General features: G+C 48.9%; 1 long non-coding RNA gene across 2 annotated transcripts in view; it reads right to left on the reverse strand.

The window, feature by feature from the left end:
* Positions 1 to 7162: 7162 nt before the first annotated feature.
* The window catches only part of LOC149859548 (uncharacterized), a 28786-nt gene continuing 21075 nt past the window's right edge, over positions 7163 to 14873 (reverse strand). For both annotated transcript variants that reach the window (XR_016443494.1, XR_016443493.1), the window contains 2 exons: positions 13071 to 13247; positions 7163 to 7807 (listed from right to left, as the gene is read on the reverse strand). This is a non-coding gene — a long non-coding RNA (uncharacterized LOC149859548). The remainder of the gene's footprint in view (positions 7808 to 13070; positions 13248 to 14873) is intronic.

Here is a 14873-nt window from a genome sequence, read left to right on the forward strand (position 1 = left end):
CTGTGTGTATGGCAGTGCAAGGGTGTATGTAGTTGCATGTGTATGGTGGGGTGTGCATGTGGGATTTGCCTATGAACACATACACACACACACTCTGCCCCTCTCCCACCTCTACACACATACACCCCTTCTGCTACTGGCCCTGGGGTACCAGTGCAGTCCCATGCTCTGGTCCGGAGATGTACGGGGAGCCACGTGGTGCTGGAGCAGTGCGGGGGCAGGAAGTCAGGGAAATGGCTGGGGGTGGGGCGGGGTATGTGTGGGGGATGAGCTGATTGGTCCTGCTGCGGGCTCCCCCTGGTCCTACTGCCCCTGGCTCCTGTCATCTTTGACAGGCTGTCAGGAGCAAATAAATATTAATTTATTACATTTTTTAGGGTCCCCGCAGGCCAGATGGAATGGCTTGGCAGGCCAGATCCAGCCCACAGGCCGTATTTTGCCCATCCCTGGGCTGGGGTGAAGGAAGCCAAAGGGCCAGGGTGGGTTATAGGATGCTTGTCTAGGGCAGCTCCTATTGCTGTGCACACCCTGGTGGAGGCCCGTAGGGGACATGCACCCTGGATCTGTGCATGGGACGGAGGCAGGCTGCCACTGCAAGCTGGGCTCTGCACCCCGCTGCCACAGAGTGGTGAAATGCCACATGCCTGCTACAGGCTGAGTGTACCCCATCCCCTGCCTGCCCAACAGCAGCAGGCACATGGCATCACTCCACTCCCAAGGCAGTAGCAGTGGAGTGCAGGGCCCTGCAGCAGTAGCCCGCCTCTGCCCCACACACAGATCTGGAGGGCTCGTGCCCCCCGGTTCTCCACCAGGGTGCGCACAGTGGCATGAGCCTCCCTGTCCCCCTGGATAAGCTGCCCAGGCTCTGAGTGTCCCACAACCTACCCCAGCCCTGGGGCCCCATTCACCCCTGCCCCTCTCCATCCCTCACCACAGGGGCATCAATCTGCTCTCCCATGCCCCTTCCCCATGACAGACTTACCCGCTGTGGTGCACAGTGCACTACATGCTGCCAGCCTCCTACAGGCTGCAGCTCTGTGTCTGTCTGTGCATGCCACTCCCCCCCGATGCAGCTGTCTGCAGCCCATGCCCAGGCTGCCCTATGGCCCTACCTGCTGCCACTGCTGCCCCACGTTTGTGGGAGGCTAAGCCCTGTTAGCCCCGGCCTTTCACCACCTATAATCACAACCTGTTACTTCCGCCTGCTGACAGTGGAATCAATCCTCCCAACCTTAGGGACACCTGGTCCAGCCTCTTCCACCAATGGAACATGCTCCTGTTCCTGCTCCTCTGTTGCTAAGGCTCTATAACTGTTCTCCATGCAAACTGCTACATGTGGAGATGAAGACTTCTGCTTGCTGCAAGAGGTCACACATTTCCAGCTTCCATCTTCCTGGGAGTCTATGTTCTGTTTCTTCTCTAACATCACCTCTGGTGGCCCTTCCTCTTTGGTCCTACAGGTCTTCTCCAGCATCAAATCAATGAACTCACCACCTCCTCCTGTAACTCTCTTGCCTGCACCAGGAGGCATCACTCACATTGCGGGTGCTCTCCTGCCTTCCCTCCTTCCCCACCCCAGCTGTCACTGGAAGGAACCTGCAAGCTGCAGTCTCCACAGCACCAAACCAGAACCTGGGGGAAGCCTCGACAGTGATCAGTTCTACCTGGACAGATGCCTGACAAGTGCAAGAGCTGGCAGTGGCAGTTCTAGCATTGTGATGTCCTTCAGCCATCTCTCTGGGTCTCTTAATCTGCCACCAAATACTTCCTGCCCCTCTCTCCAAGCAGACCTTTCCTAGCAAACTCCCCTGTAAGCTGGCCTGTTTGCTGGTTCTTGGTCATCAAGCTTACAGTGAAGGAAAGTGATGGAGTTTCCCAGCAAACTCCTCTTTGCTCTGGACTCTAGTTAAAGCAGGGGCTTAAGTATTGGTCTAACTCCTGAGTACTGGCTACTTACTAGGCCTGTGCAAAGTGGCTAGTACTCACTTCGGATTTGGCTGATTTGGGGGACAGTGATTCGATTTGGTGATTTGAATCACTGTCCCAAATCGATCTGGCCGAATCTGATTTGGAGATTTGGCTGCTCTTGAATCAGCCAAATCTCCAAATCGGACAGGCCCCAGCCCCTGCCTACCCTCCCAGCCCTTCCATAGCTGCCCCGCCCAGCCCTAGCTCTCAGCTCTGTTAAAAAAAAAAAAAAAGCTCCAGACTCACTGGCTCCTGCCAGGCAAGGGGAGATCCCTGCTGCCTCCCACTGCCCCACACTGCATGGGGGGCTCTGCCACAAGCCCCCAGAAGCCCCAACAGCCACTACAGCTGCTGGTGAGTGGGGCCTTTTTTTTATTTTTATTTTTTAAAGAACTGGGAGCTGGGCCAGGCAGGGCAGCCATGGGGGGGCTGGGAGAGTGGGCAGGGAATGGGGGCTCATGGAAGAGCCCCCCCCCACAGCGTGGGGCAGTAGGGGACAGCGGGGATGGCCCCCCCGCCCAGCAGTAGCTGGTGAGTGGGGGCTTTTTTTTAAAGGGCTGGGAGCTGGGGCCAGGTGGGGCAGCCATGGCGGGGCTGGGGGACCAGGCAAGGGTCCCCCCATGGTCCCCTCCCCTGCTCCCATGGTCTCCTCCCCTGTCCCCTTATCAGCATGGAGTCTGGATCCAGCTCCCTGTGGCAGCAAGCAGGGACTGCCTGAATGGACCCTTGCAGTAACCCTAACACTAGGCCTACCCTTAACCTGGACCTGGACTTATTTCTGGACCCGTTCCCTAACCCTAGCACTCAGCCTAACCCTAACCCAGACCTGGAATCATTTCTGGACCCATTCCCTAACCCTTAGGAGGACAGGCTACGAGACTACAAAGACAGGCTACGGGACTATAAAGACAGACTATGGGACCTGAACCTGAACCTGTTCAGCCTCCACAAGAGACGGCTGAGGGGGGATCTAGTGGCCTGTTACAAACTAGTCAGAGGGGGCCATCACACATTGGGGGAGTCCCTATTCCCCCAAGCACTACCAGGAGTGACTAGGAATAACGGTCACAAGCTGGTAGAGGGTAAATTCAAATTAGACATCAGGAGGCGCTACTTCACTGTCAGGGAGGCTAGGATCTGGAACCAACTTCCAAGCGAAGTGGTGCTGGCTCCTACCCTGGGATCTTTAAGACAAGGCTTGACAATCATGGGGTCGTTTGACCCCAGTACTTTTTCCTGCCATGGCAGGGGGTCGGACTTGATGATCTGCTCAGGTCCCTTCCGACCCTACCAACTATGAAACTATGAAAACTATGAATCTCCGAAGATCTCAGAATCTTTTCCTAATCAATTTGGAGAGCTTCAAATTGATTAGGACCTTTTTATTGGTCTCCTAATTCGATTCAGATTCGGAGATTCAGCCGCCGAATGGGGCTGAAACTCCACCAAATTCAATCAGCACCCATAGCTTTGCACAGCCCTACCACTTACTCTAAACGTGTGTAGTATAGTTACTCTTAATTAAAGAAAGAACTTACCTTAAATCCTCTCCTTCCAAGGGAAGTGGGGTGGCAAACTTACCTATGAAATGACTTGCAAACTGCTTGCAACCTGCCCTGTTTGCCTCTCCTGTTTATTCAGAGTCTCCATTTATACCCTCCTGGGCTTGGACTGGCTCTGCCCCTTGTTAGGGCTTTTGTCAGACACAGGCAGCAAATCACCCAGCTAGCAGCTCTCCCAGAAGCTCAGAGCACATGGTCAAACACAGTCCACCAAACAAACACTTAGCAAGCCAAGCACATAGACAGCCCTGGCTCACTTACCTTCCCTGAGCAGAATCTGATGCCTAGTTCGTGGCTCGTCTTCATCTTCATTTTCTTCCTCTTGCTCCCAGCAAGCTACTTGCAAAATTTCCTGTGTGCTGTCCCAGTTCACTCAGTCCCTGGTCACGAGGGAGTCTCCTTCTACTTATATGCGCACGCTCACATGTTTCCTGGTCACTTGGGGAGTCTGTTTTTCACTTGGGGAGTCTGCTTTTCATTTGGGGAGTCTGCTTTTACTTTTACACACACACACACACACACACACACACACACACACGGAAGGCTTCCTCACACTGTGGTTTCTCCTGCTTGCGATGGGACAGCAACGAGACCTCAGATTTCCCTGCTCAGGCGATGTGTCTCCAAACTAATCAGTACTCTACCTTTTTTATTTCCAGTAAGTACATCTTAGTCCAGATCCCTTGGATTGAGTCAGCAGTTTCCCTTCCTGGGCCGCATCCCTTGGAGTGAGTCAGCATTGTACTGTATGGCATGCTTCTCAGTCCAGATTCCCCTGGCTGAATCAGCAACCTTGCTACCCTCCCTCCCTCCAGGGCAGTCCCTGTCCCTTTGGAGTGATTTAGCAATTTTACACCATCCTATTCTGTCCTGAAAGTGCGGTTATAACATCACAATGTTATAATCAACAGTATTTATCTTCCAATCATTATTTCAGTTTTACGTTCTTACTAGTACAGTAGTCACATCTCAGTCCTATCTCTGTAGTTTTCTGCCAGAGCTTTAGGAAGTAACAAAGACCAAAAATGGCTACTGGAAAAGAGCAGAGATGTAAGGTCTGAATACATACAAATCAGCCCCTCCTCATGACAGACCACTTAGCAAACCTATCCCCTACAGGTAATCAGTAGGTGAAGTGACAGTGAACCTGGCCAACACCAGAAGACACAAGAAAAGTAAGCGTAGCATCAGTTTTTCAATGAATAGAAAAACAAATGTAGTCCTGGCAATAACTAATCCAGTGTAACGGTGATTAGGATGTAGTCCCAGCTAAAAGGCACTGTAAAAATTGCTGCAAAGGGGCCTGGAAAGCTGAGTAATATGGGCAGAATATAATGGCAGGAGATTCGGTTTGGGAAAGGGCAAAGGGTTATCACAAGAAGTAACAGCATAAAATTAAGGAAGGGAACGTTAGGGAAAACTATTTGGTGGTGAAATCAGCCTGCAGAAACATGACCACTTTCAAGGTTGGAAATCCCATCATTTGGAGGTTTTAAAAAACTGCATTGGAGAACAAACTGCAGGGAATAATGCTCACCTGGACTGCAGACCCCCCCTGGACATACCCTCCCCTGGACACACAGACAGCCCAGGCCTGAGGAGACTTGGGTTCATTCCTCGCTCTGTCACAGACCTGGGGCATGCCCTCACTGCATAGTTAATTTGGGGTAATATTCTGTACCACCCACACATACTTGTGCTGTGTATCACAGTGTGTGCACCTTTGGCACCTGTGTATTGAGGGTTTTTTTTTTATATTTGCCTTTTTTTCCCCCTTCTCCTTTTCTCCTTTGACCTGTTGCTGAGGAGAAAACATGCCTTGTGGGCAAGATGGCCGCTGTTGTTCTGGCCATGTGCTCTTTACATGGGAAGCCGGAGCCTTATATCTGGGTGTGATATGTAAAATCCTCTGGCCTGATTGGCCAGGGGGAGCCAAGACTTCTTCCAGCAGATTGGTTAAGAGAGAGAATGGAATGGGGCACTCCCTGACTGAACAAGACTCAGATGATATCATGCTAAAGGATATAAGGTCAGCTAGGCTGGTTTGGGGTGGAGAACCTGCTAGGGCAGGGCTGGGCAAAATACGGCCCGTGGGCCGGATCCGGCTCACCAACTGACTGGACCTGGCCCACAGCTGCCCCTGCAGCGCTCCACATGGGGTCAAGCCCCACCCGGTCCCACTGGGGCAGCCAGCACTGTACCTAGACTCCTGGTGGCCCCAGGTGAACTTTTGGTATCAGGCCCCCTTTCACCAGAGATAATGATAATAATAATTGGATAATGGGAAAAAAAATTACCACTTTCAGCCCCCTTTTTATCTGGGCTTCAGGTGGCCACCCAGTTCACCCATGCCTGTGTCCAGCCCTGGAGGCAGCCCACACCATGCTCCTGCCAGCCCAGCCCCCAGGCAGCGTGCAGCTTCTGTGGGGCTGTTCCCAGCGCAGCTGCAGCCTTCTGGATGTTCCTTTGCTCCCCGCACTTGCAGCAGCAGCCACTGGGCTGAAACTCCCCCGCGCTGGTATAATTCATTGATACCCTAAATGTGAACCCAGCACTTCTTGCTGCTGACTGGTGCTTGGCAGAAGGGTTACATTTCTATCTGCATAGGAAGTTATCCCATTAATTTAGTGGGGTTTTCAAGCTATGCTAACTGGCCTGTCCAGGCCTACAGGCTAAAACCAAACTAAAAACATACGTACATGAAATGAGGGGCATGTGTACACAACACTTTAAAGTGGGCTAGATGCTTCTGCACTGCTTTTATGGTGTTGGTTTTTGCATGTCTTGGCAGCATATTGCCTGTTAATTCCAGCCAGTGTAGGAAATTTGGCGGTGTAATGCACCTTAAATTACTTGGGGCGCAGCAAACTAAAACTCCTTTGAGCAGGGTGCCAGCAGGCAGGTGCTGCCCAGGGGGTGGAGGAGGGCCCACTGCCACAAAGGGAAGCACCAGCTCCCCCCACAGCCCAGGAACTGCTCTGTCCACTGGCAGTTCGCTCTCCCCTCCCCCCTGGAGAGGCAGGTAAATCAGCGGGGTGTGGGCATGCCACAGGGGTTTAATCAGCCCTAAATTGAAGTGGTGTTTTTTAAAACCCACCGCTTCAATTTAGGGCTCCCATTTCATCTACACACACCCTAAACTTCCACATAGGCTGGCAGCCCACCCCCGATATGGTGTGGAAACAACCTTTATCAGGAGTGGCCAACCCACAGCACACATTTTACAAGTGGCAAGGACAACCTCTGAATGCCTCCCATGGCAGATGAGGGAGGGATACAGCAACAGTTAGGGCAGGGAGCAGAAAGCAGAACAAGAGATCAGGCAGAAAGCACAGGGCAAGATGCAGAAAGCAGAGCAACAGATCAGGCAGAGGAAGGGGACTGGAGTCACACTTTGTGGGACCCTTTCCAAAAAAGGTTGGTTCCACTAGCCTAGATCATTCAAGGGCTGATCGTCTTCCTCCTACATTTCCTCCCATGAACCCAGAAGGGCAGAAGAGTTCTGCAATTCGCTGGGAAAGAATCACAGAGCCGCTGAGTTTACTGAAGCACAAAGGACTGTGGGATACATTCCAGATGCGAGATACAATCTTGGGCATGACTTTGCAGTGTGGACGCTCATATCTGGCAGCTGATCCCCTGAGGTAACTGCAGTGAAGACTTTCCTCTGCTGCATGACCTCAGGCAAGTTGCATACAAAGTGTCTGGTTCTTTTGCGATGGGGCCCCAGATCTGATATGGCCCAAGAGGATACTGGGGTATTAACAGTCACGGTTAGGGCTTCATTTGAAGTGAACATTAGAATTTTGACTAAACATTTTCACAGATGATAACTGTTCCTAGGAAAATAAATGTTCATTAGGAAAATATGATTTTCAGGATTAATTTTTAATTCTTTACTTTTTCAGGTGCTTTCTAAACCCCCAGGTTTTGGATTTTTGACACAAAGATGAAGTTTCCCACTACTGATAACCTGTTAAGAGTCCCACCTCACAGACTGCTAGGACATGCAGTGGAAGATCCAAGTGGCCATTTTTCTCTGTGTCTTCTTTGTTTTCTCTCTTGTTATACAATCTGCTTTATGACCTATGTATGCCAAGAGAGGCCACATTGGTATGAGTCTTTTGGCTTTGGACAGAAGTTACTCCTGCTCAGATCTCTTATCCAAAGCCTTTCTTGTCATCTCATCCCTTCTTTCATGCGTGATTACAAGTGTCAGGATATAAAAAAATCAAAGTAATCTTTCTCCACTGACGCTGTTTGCTTTTGCACTTCTCCTGGAAAAGGAAAAAACTCAGCTAGTCAGTTTTAGTTTTTGTATACGGTTCATTTTACTTCAAGCAAATGGTGCTGGGAAAGGATAGTGCTGATCTCAACAATTCACAGCGACTCCTTTTCCCGTGAAGTTAGCCTTACTAATGGTTTACAATCAGCTGACAATTCCCTCCCATCTATTTCTTATTTACAAAGTTTGGCTGAATACATTCTTATGAATGATTCAAACTGTGTCTGTTAGCTCTGACTGGGTTCAGAGGTCATATTCTCTACTGTTAGTCCCTGTTAGGATGTATATCACTTTTAAAGTTAGGTCTCTGGCAAGAATCTACTGATTTACAAATGAAAAAAATCATTTTTGACAAACATTCATTATTTAACTTTTAAAAATATCTTGGAATATTGGTTCCACAAATATTCCTGCTATCAAACTTCTCTGCTAGGATTCCATCAAACAACAAGCACCAAAGAAGTGAATCCCAAAGAAACTGATACATTCTGGATCCGAGGGCTGGACAATGTTGTGCAATATTCAAACGCTCCTGTCCCAAATCAATATAGACCTGAGCTTGCAAGTTGCCCTCTGGGCATGATCTAAGAATGTAGCATAAAAAGTTCAGTGCATGGTTAAGTGTCTTTATAGATTTCATAGAGTTTTAGGGTCAGAAGGGACCTCAGTAGATCATCAAGTCGGACCCCCTTGCCCTAGGCAGGAAACAGCACTGGGGTCAGATGGCCCCAGCCAGGTGCTTGTCTAGTCACCTCTTAAAGACCTCCAAGGCAGGGAAGAGCACCACCTCCCTTGGAGGCTTATGCGGTGCACCCAGAGGGTGGTGGAGGGGTCGTTTTCAACCTGGAAAAATGTGGGCACTGGAGTTCCCCAGGGTTCAGTCCTTGGACCAGTGCTGTTCAATATCTTCATCAGTGACTTGGATGAGGTCGTGGAAAGCACTCTGTCTAAATTCGTGGACAACACCAAATTATGGGACAAAGTAAAAACACTGGAGGGCAGGGAGTGGATTCAGGCAGATTTGGACAGGTTGGGAATGTGGACTGAACAGAACAGGATGCAGTTTAATAGGGATAAGTGCAAAGCGCTGCATCTAGGGAAAAAAAAATCACCAACACACCTACAGGCTGGGAGGTGACTTTCTAAGCAGCACAGCAGCAGAAAAGGGATCTCGGAGTCCTAATTGACTCCAAAATGAACATGAGTCATCAATGTGACGAAGTGATAAGTAAAGCTAATTCCACTCTTTCATGCATTAGAAAGTGCATCACGAGCAGGTCTAAGAATGTGATGCTTCCCCTGTATGCAGCATTGGTAAGACCACAGCTGGAGTAAGCATCCAGTTCTGGGCACTGGACTTCAAGAGGGATGTGGATAATTTTGAGAGGGTCAAGAAGAGGACTACTTGTATGGTTATGGGCATATAGGTAAGATCCTACGAGCAGAGATTGAGGGACCAGAATCTCTTCAGCCTCCACAAAAGGAGGCTGAGAGGGGCTCTTGTAGCCATCTACAAATTCATCAGTGGGGACAGCAAGGAACAGGGGATATTCTGTTTACCAGGGCATCTCTTGAGGTTACTAGGAACAACAGCTATAAACTGATAGTGAGCTGATTTCAATTAGACATTAGGAAAAATTTCTTTATGGTGAGGGTTGTTAGGTCAAGGTTAAAGTGCTAGGCATTTTGCAAAATTAAGCCTTTGAAATGGTTTTCCCTTTAGAGTAAGGCTGCAGTCCTGCAAAACCAGATCAGGTTTTGTCAACTTTTATTTTAAATGCAACTGCAGTGTAAGGACCTAAATTGAAAGGTGTCCCTGAAACCCTTCTCTCTGCAGGCAGTGTTTTTAGCACAGACACCTCTGCATGCTATCCCTCAGCCAGGCAGCGATTTACTTTCCACTGACAAATGAAGCCAGGAAATCTCCAGCCCTAGTGCAGTGATTCTCAACTAGGGTACTTCCAGGTAAGCATGAGCCTATCCTTGCCCAGCTTTTCCTCCTCCCTCCCCACTTCCCCAACCATCCAGTGCAAAAAGGTAACAGAAATTAGTTTTTGAAATGGGGTGCTGCTCGGTTCATAAAAGTTACAAGATGGAGGCTCAGAGTCTAAAAAGGCTGAGAACCACTGACCTAGCAGACCAGTTTCTTTTACAGCAACTGAATTTACTTACACTGGGCCAGATTGTGAGCTGAGTTCCACCTCTGTAAATCCAGAGTAACTTCACTGACACTGGTGGATTACTTGTATTACCGCTGGACACAGATGACCCAACTGAGACCAGAGCCTTCTTGTGCTACACAGACCCATAGTAACTGCCCCATAAAGAAACTGAGGAGAGGAAACTGAGACACAAAACATGTCTAATGCTCCAAAGCAGTGCTCAGAAAGAGAACCCAGCTGTCCTATTTCTGAGTCCAGAAGCACAAGTATCCTGCTACTTCTTCAGAGCCAGCACAGGTTTACATCAGAGAGCAGGTTGGCTTAACATCCTGTCAGCTGCAGAAGAATAGCAGGGATGGAAATCACAGAAAATGTCCTGGGAGATCATGTCTTGTTTTCACTTCTGTCCAGCTGCCACCTTTATCTGAGTGGCTATGAAGTCAGCTCCTAGGAGGTGCTGTAGGGAAGGACGAGGCAGGGGTGGGTAAGCAGAGACAAGCTATCTCCCAGGAGGGCAGAGGTGGTCTTAAGGAAAATGGTGCCCTGGGAAAACTTGTATTTTGGCATCCTCCACCCCAGTGCCTCTCCCGCTTCCTTTCCCCCATCCCCAAGTCATGAGTGCTTGTGCCCTGCCACAGGTGGGCTCCATCTGATGGACTGGGGAGCTGGGCAGGGTGTCTGCCAGTGGCAGGGGTTGCTGGCGGCAGCCCCGTGGAACCTCTGCGGGCCACTGGCCCCAGCGTGGGGCTGCCGGCATGCACTGCCTGGTCCCCCTGATCCCACCCAGGTGGGAGCAGGTGCTGGTCCTGCCCCCGTGCACAGAATCTCAGGGAGCCCACCCCACCCACTGAGGCCCACTCCCCCCCCAGCCGTGTCACACAGGGTCCCAAGCAACACCCCAAGCAGGCCCCACTATCTGTCGCTTGTGCCACCCATGTCTGTACATTGTGTGTGTGTGTGTGGGCAGCCCCATGACCATGGCACCCTGGGCCACCCTAAGGCTGGCTCTGTAGGAGCAACAAGTGACAGGAAAGTAATTCGGAGCTGGATGGCCTTTGACAGAAGGCCTAGTGATTAGCTGAGCTTCCAAATGACCCAATCCTCATAAACATCTATCCTCCTTTATGACCCCCCTCTTCAAGAATGTTCCCCCAGCACAAGCTACTTCTTGGCTTCCCCTCACCCTCTGCAGATCATTGTCTCACAGCTAATTTCCCTGTGTAGGAACAACAGGTCAGCAACTTCAAATGAGAGCTAAAGCAGGCAGTTAATAAGTAAATGATAAAAGGTAACTAAACAAGCTGGTTTCTTGCAGGGACTTGCCTCAAAAGTGGGAGTTACAAACTGTCCTTTCTTAAAAGGTCTCAACCTTTCCTCTTTGCTCAGAGAAACAGTCTCTAACACCATGCCTCCCTTACCTCCTGGGGAGTCATCAGGTGTGAGCATTAAACCTGGGGATCTAAAAGCCTAAAACACCACTCTGTGTGTGGCAGGAGTTAGTTTTCGCAGCCCAAAAGCTGAGCAGCCTCCTGAATATCCACGCAGTCCACTCAATAGTGGAGACCAGCATTGCAGCCAGAGCAAAGGTTTCTGAGTGCCACACAGTACTAGGGAAGAGCAAGTTCAAGGGAAATGAGAATTATTTTCCTTCAAGAATTAAAACCAACAACAGTGTGAAAGGACAGGAAAGGCTCCAACAAATAGGTATCTGATAGGTCCTTCCCAGCGAGAGGTGCTATTGACTGCAGAACTGCAGTTCCCACTGTGAAAAGACCCGGGAGCTATTCTACTCCCAGCCTCTCCCCAGCAGGAGGCACTGCATAGAGTGGTAAAGGACCAGTCTATAAGGCTAAGTACAGACAGTCAAAAAGCCAGAGGTTGAATTGATTCAATCTTTGCAGGTTAGTCTAAGCTGTATAGATTTAACTGATAAGCAAGTAAACAGACATCCACTTTTGATTCCAGAAATGCAGCCACATGCTGCATTTCCAGCCCAGGTCAGAAGCTGGGAAGTGCTAGAGTACACCTCCTTGCTGGTGGGAGCAGACAGCTGGGGCCGAAACTAGATCACCTATGGGGGGGGGGGAGTTGCAAAGCATTCTGGGATTCTGGGGGACTGTGAGTTAACTTGAATCTGGAATGGATCTGGGACAGACGTTCAATAAACTGATATAACCTAAATCACTTAAGTCTGATGCTACATCCATCCAGGTTCATCTTAAACCTGTTTTGGCCATTTTGAAAGCAGTTCATGTGCCCTGAACTTCTGTTGAGTTGCAGATTTGAACCGGTTTCTGATCACTTATACCAATTTCTGTCCCTAGCCTAAAAGCTCACAATTGCTCCAGCCTTTACCTTTTCTAGAAGGGGGTGCTGTAAGGTGATGCCGAGCTCCTCCACTCCCTTATCCTTAGCCAGCCTAACCCTGTGGGGTCCTATATTCCTTTGAAACCTGAGTTGCGTTGATGGATATATACACTGGATGCCTCCCTTCCCCTCTGGGCCCTGGGAGCTCAGCCTGCCCTGTCTGGAGGTTCTGTGAGGGAGAGGGGTCTGGAGTTTAAGACAGTTATTGTTACCGGAGGAAGGAATTTTTGGTTCTATAAATCAGTGGCAGGCAGCACTAGGGCCGGCATACTTGGAGTGTGTGAACAAACTTCATTTCCTGGGAGACTGGCCTTCAATCACCCTCTGTCATACTTCACTGATCAGAGGTGGACATGAGAGGAGTTCATTAAGGTGGAAGAAAAATAATATAATAGGTCCTCCCAATGCATGCACTATTCCCGACCCCTGGAGATGGCAAGACACCCCCTTCCCTATGCTGAGAAAAGATCCAAAATACAGACATGCAAGTGTTCTTCTGCCTAAGCAAATTCCATTCCAACCCTCACACCTCAAATACCATCCAGGATTTCTTCCGGCTGAGTTTAGACTTTCAGGTCAACCCAATTTCAATGCTTCTTCGTTCAGTCTTGTAGTTCAAGGCTTCAATTAATCAGACAAAAAATTTGGAGCAGGGCTACTTAGAAAATAAAACAACAATTTTCCAACACAAAACTACAAGAAGTACAATATTTTCAAGTCACTTACATTTAACATAGTTCCAAATGGAAGCACCGTTTTTGTTTGTCTCAGAAGTTTTTCATTGTTTCTTTCCGTTAATGTTTTCACCTATATTTTTCTATCTTGTTTCTCCTCATTTTCTTTTTATTTATCCCTCTCTCCTCCATTAATTTTGAAAATATGCATGTCAATTCTTGCCAATAGCTGGGAGAAAGGAAAAGAAGATCAAATAAGAAAGAAGGAAAAATTATGGAACACTATAAACAAAAAGTGAAAATGTTGAGAAAAAAATCATGAAAAGCTTCTTAAACAATTTTTCACAAAAGCCTCATCAAAGCCATTTTTCAAACAAAAATAATATATCCTTGAAAAATCTTGACTAGCTCTAATCAGGATTGAGTGGTATGTCACTCACTTTAAGCCAATACTCTGGTGGTGATGATGATGATTATGCATCAAACAAAGAGGAAAGAAAAGGCCCTTTTGGTTTTCGGGCCAAGTTGGTGGCCCCAGTTTGGGGTGTCTGGGTTACAGTTTTGATCAGCTTAAAAAAACTCCCCTTTGTTGCTCAGAGGATTCTGGGATCTTATTAAAAGATAGAATTTGGATCAAGAGCACAAAGTGTCTGAAGGGGCTGAGTAATATGAGACAGATTCTTTCACCTCTAGGGCACTGGTTCACATCCAGCCTGACGCTGGCAGAAACCGATTTTGTTATCATCTGATGTCTGCTCAGTGACCCGTGCGAAACAAGCAGGTGCTTTCAGTCCAGTCCTTAGTGAACAAGAGGTGTCCCCGTCATTGTGAGCCCACTTGCTAGAATCTCAGCAGAGACACTAGGGGCTAAATGGACACCCAGTTATTCCTCTGAACTCAGTGCCAGGAGAAGATTGAAACAAAGGCAAGGCAGCTGAGGAAGAAAAGCCTTCAGCACCATTTCCTAAATTGATCCTGCATGTAGATCATCAGCAGCCTTAAGTCTCAGGGGCTATCAAAATGGTGGCACTGTTCAGCAGCATTAAATTCATTTTAGGGAATTGGAGAGAATCTGCGATCATGGGAGAAAAACCTGAATTGAAGCTTCGCAGCTGGAAAGTCTGGATGAGAACTGCCCTGTGTTCCATTGTCCTGGCCTTGAGACATCCAACTGTAGGGCTGGAAGGGACTTCAGGGGCAGGTCCCCACATGCAGGGCTGTGCTGTTTGTGGCACCACAAACTGCTCTGTGGCACCAAAAACTGCATGCAGGGAACATGAAAATGTGCATCGCACTGCAAATTTGCAGAATGGTGGTAAAATTTGCTACTGGGAAATGCCAGTAGCAAAGAAAAGCTCAGGGAAAAAAGTGCAGAAGTAGCCGGAACAAATGGAAGGCTGGCCATCCAGAGCAATGCTCTGGCTGCTGGCCAGGCTCCATGCTGCCAGATCTGCACCCCTGCTGCACCAGGATACCAGGTAATACTGCTGAGGCTAGCACAGGTGCTAGCTCCAGCCTCCCCTACAGTTACCCAGGACAATTTGCTGCATGCCTGGTGGGACTCCACGTATGACTAGACCACAGGTGTAGATGGCTATACCCTGTACAGGAGAGATCATGTTACAAGAAAAGGCAGGGGTATAGCTCTCTGTGTGAAAGAGCAATATACTTCCCTACAGATGGAGACTGGCAACCAAGGAGGGCGACTTGAGACCCTCTGGGTAAGAATAAGTGGGGAACATGGGGAAGGGGATATAACACTAGGAGTCTACTACAGACTAGGGGTGTGTGAAATGGGCCATATTTGATTCAGATTCTGATTCAGGCCGAATCAGGAACAGTGATTCGATTTGTT

This window comes from Crocodylus siamensis, chromosome 7 (assembly GCF_052110815.1).
Source record: "Crocodylus siamensis isolate JL-2025a chromosome 7, ASM5211081v1, whole genome shotgun sequence".
NCBI lineage: Eukaryota > Metazoa > Chordata > Crocodylia > Crocodylidae > Crocodylus > Crocodylus siamensis.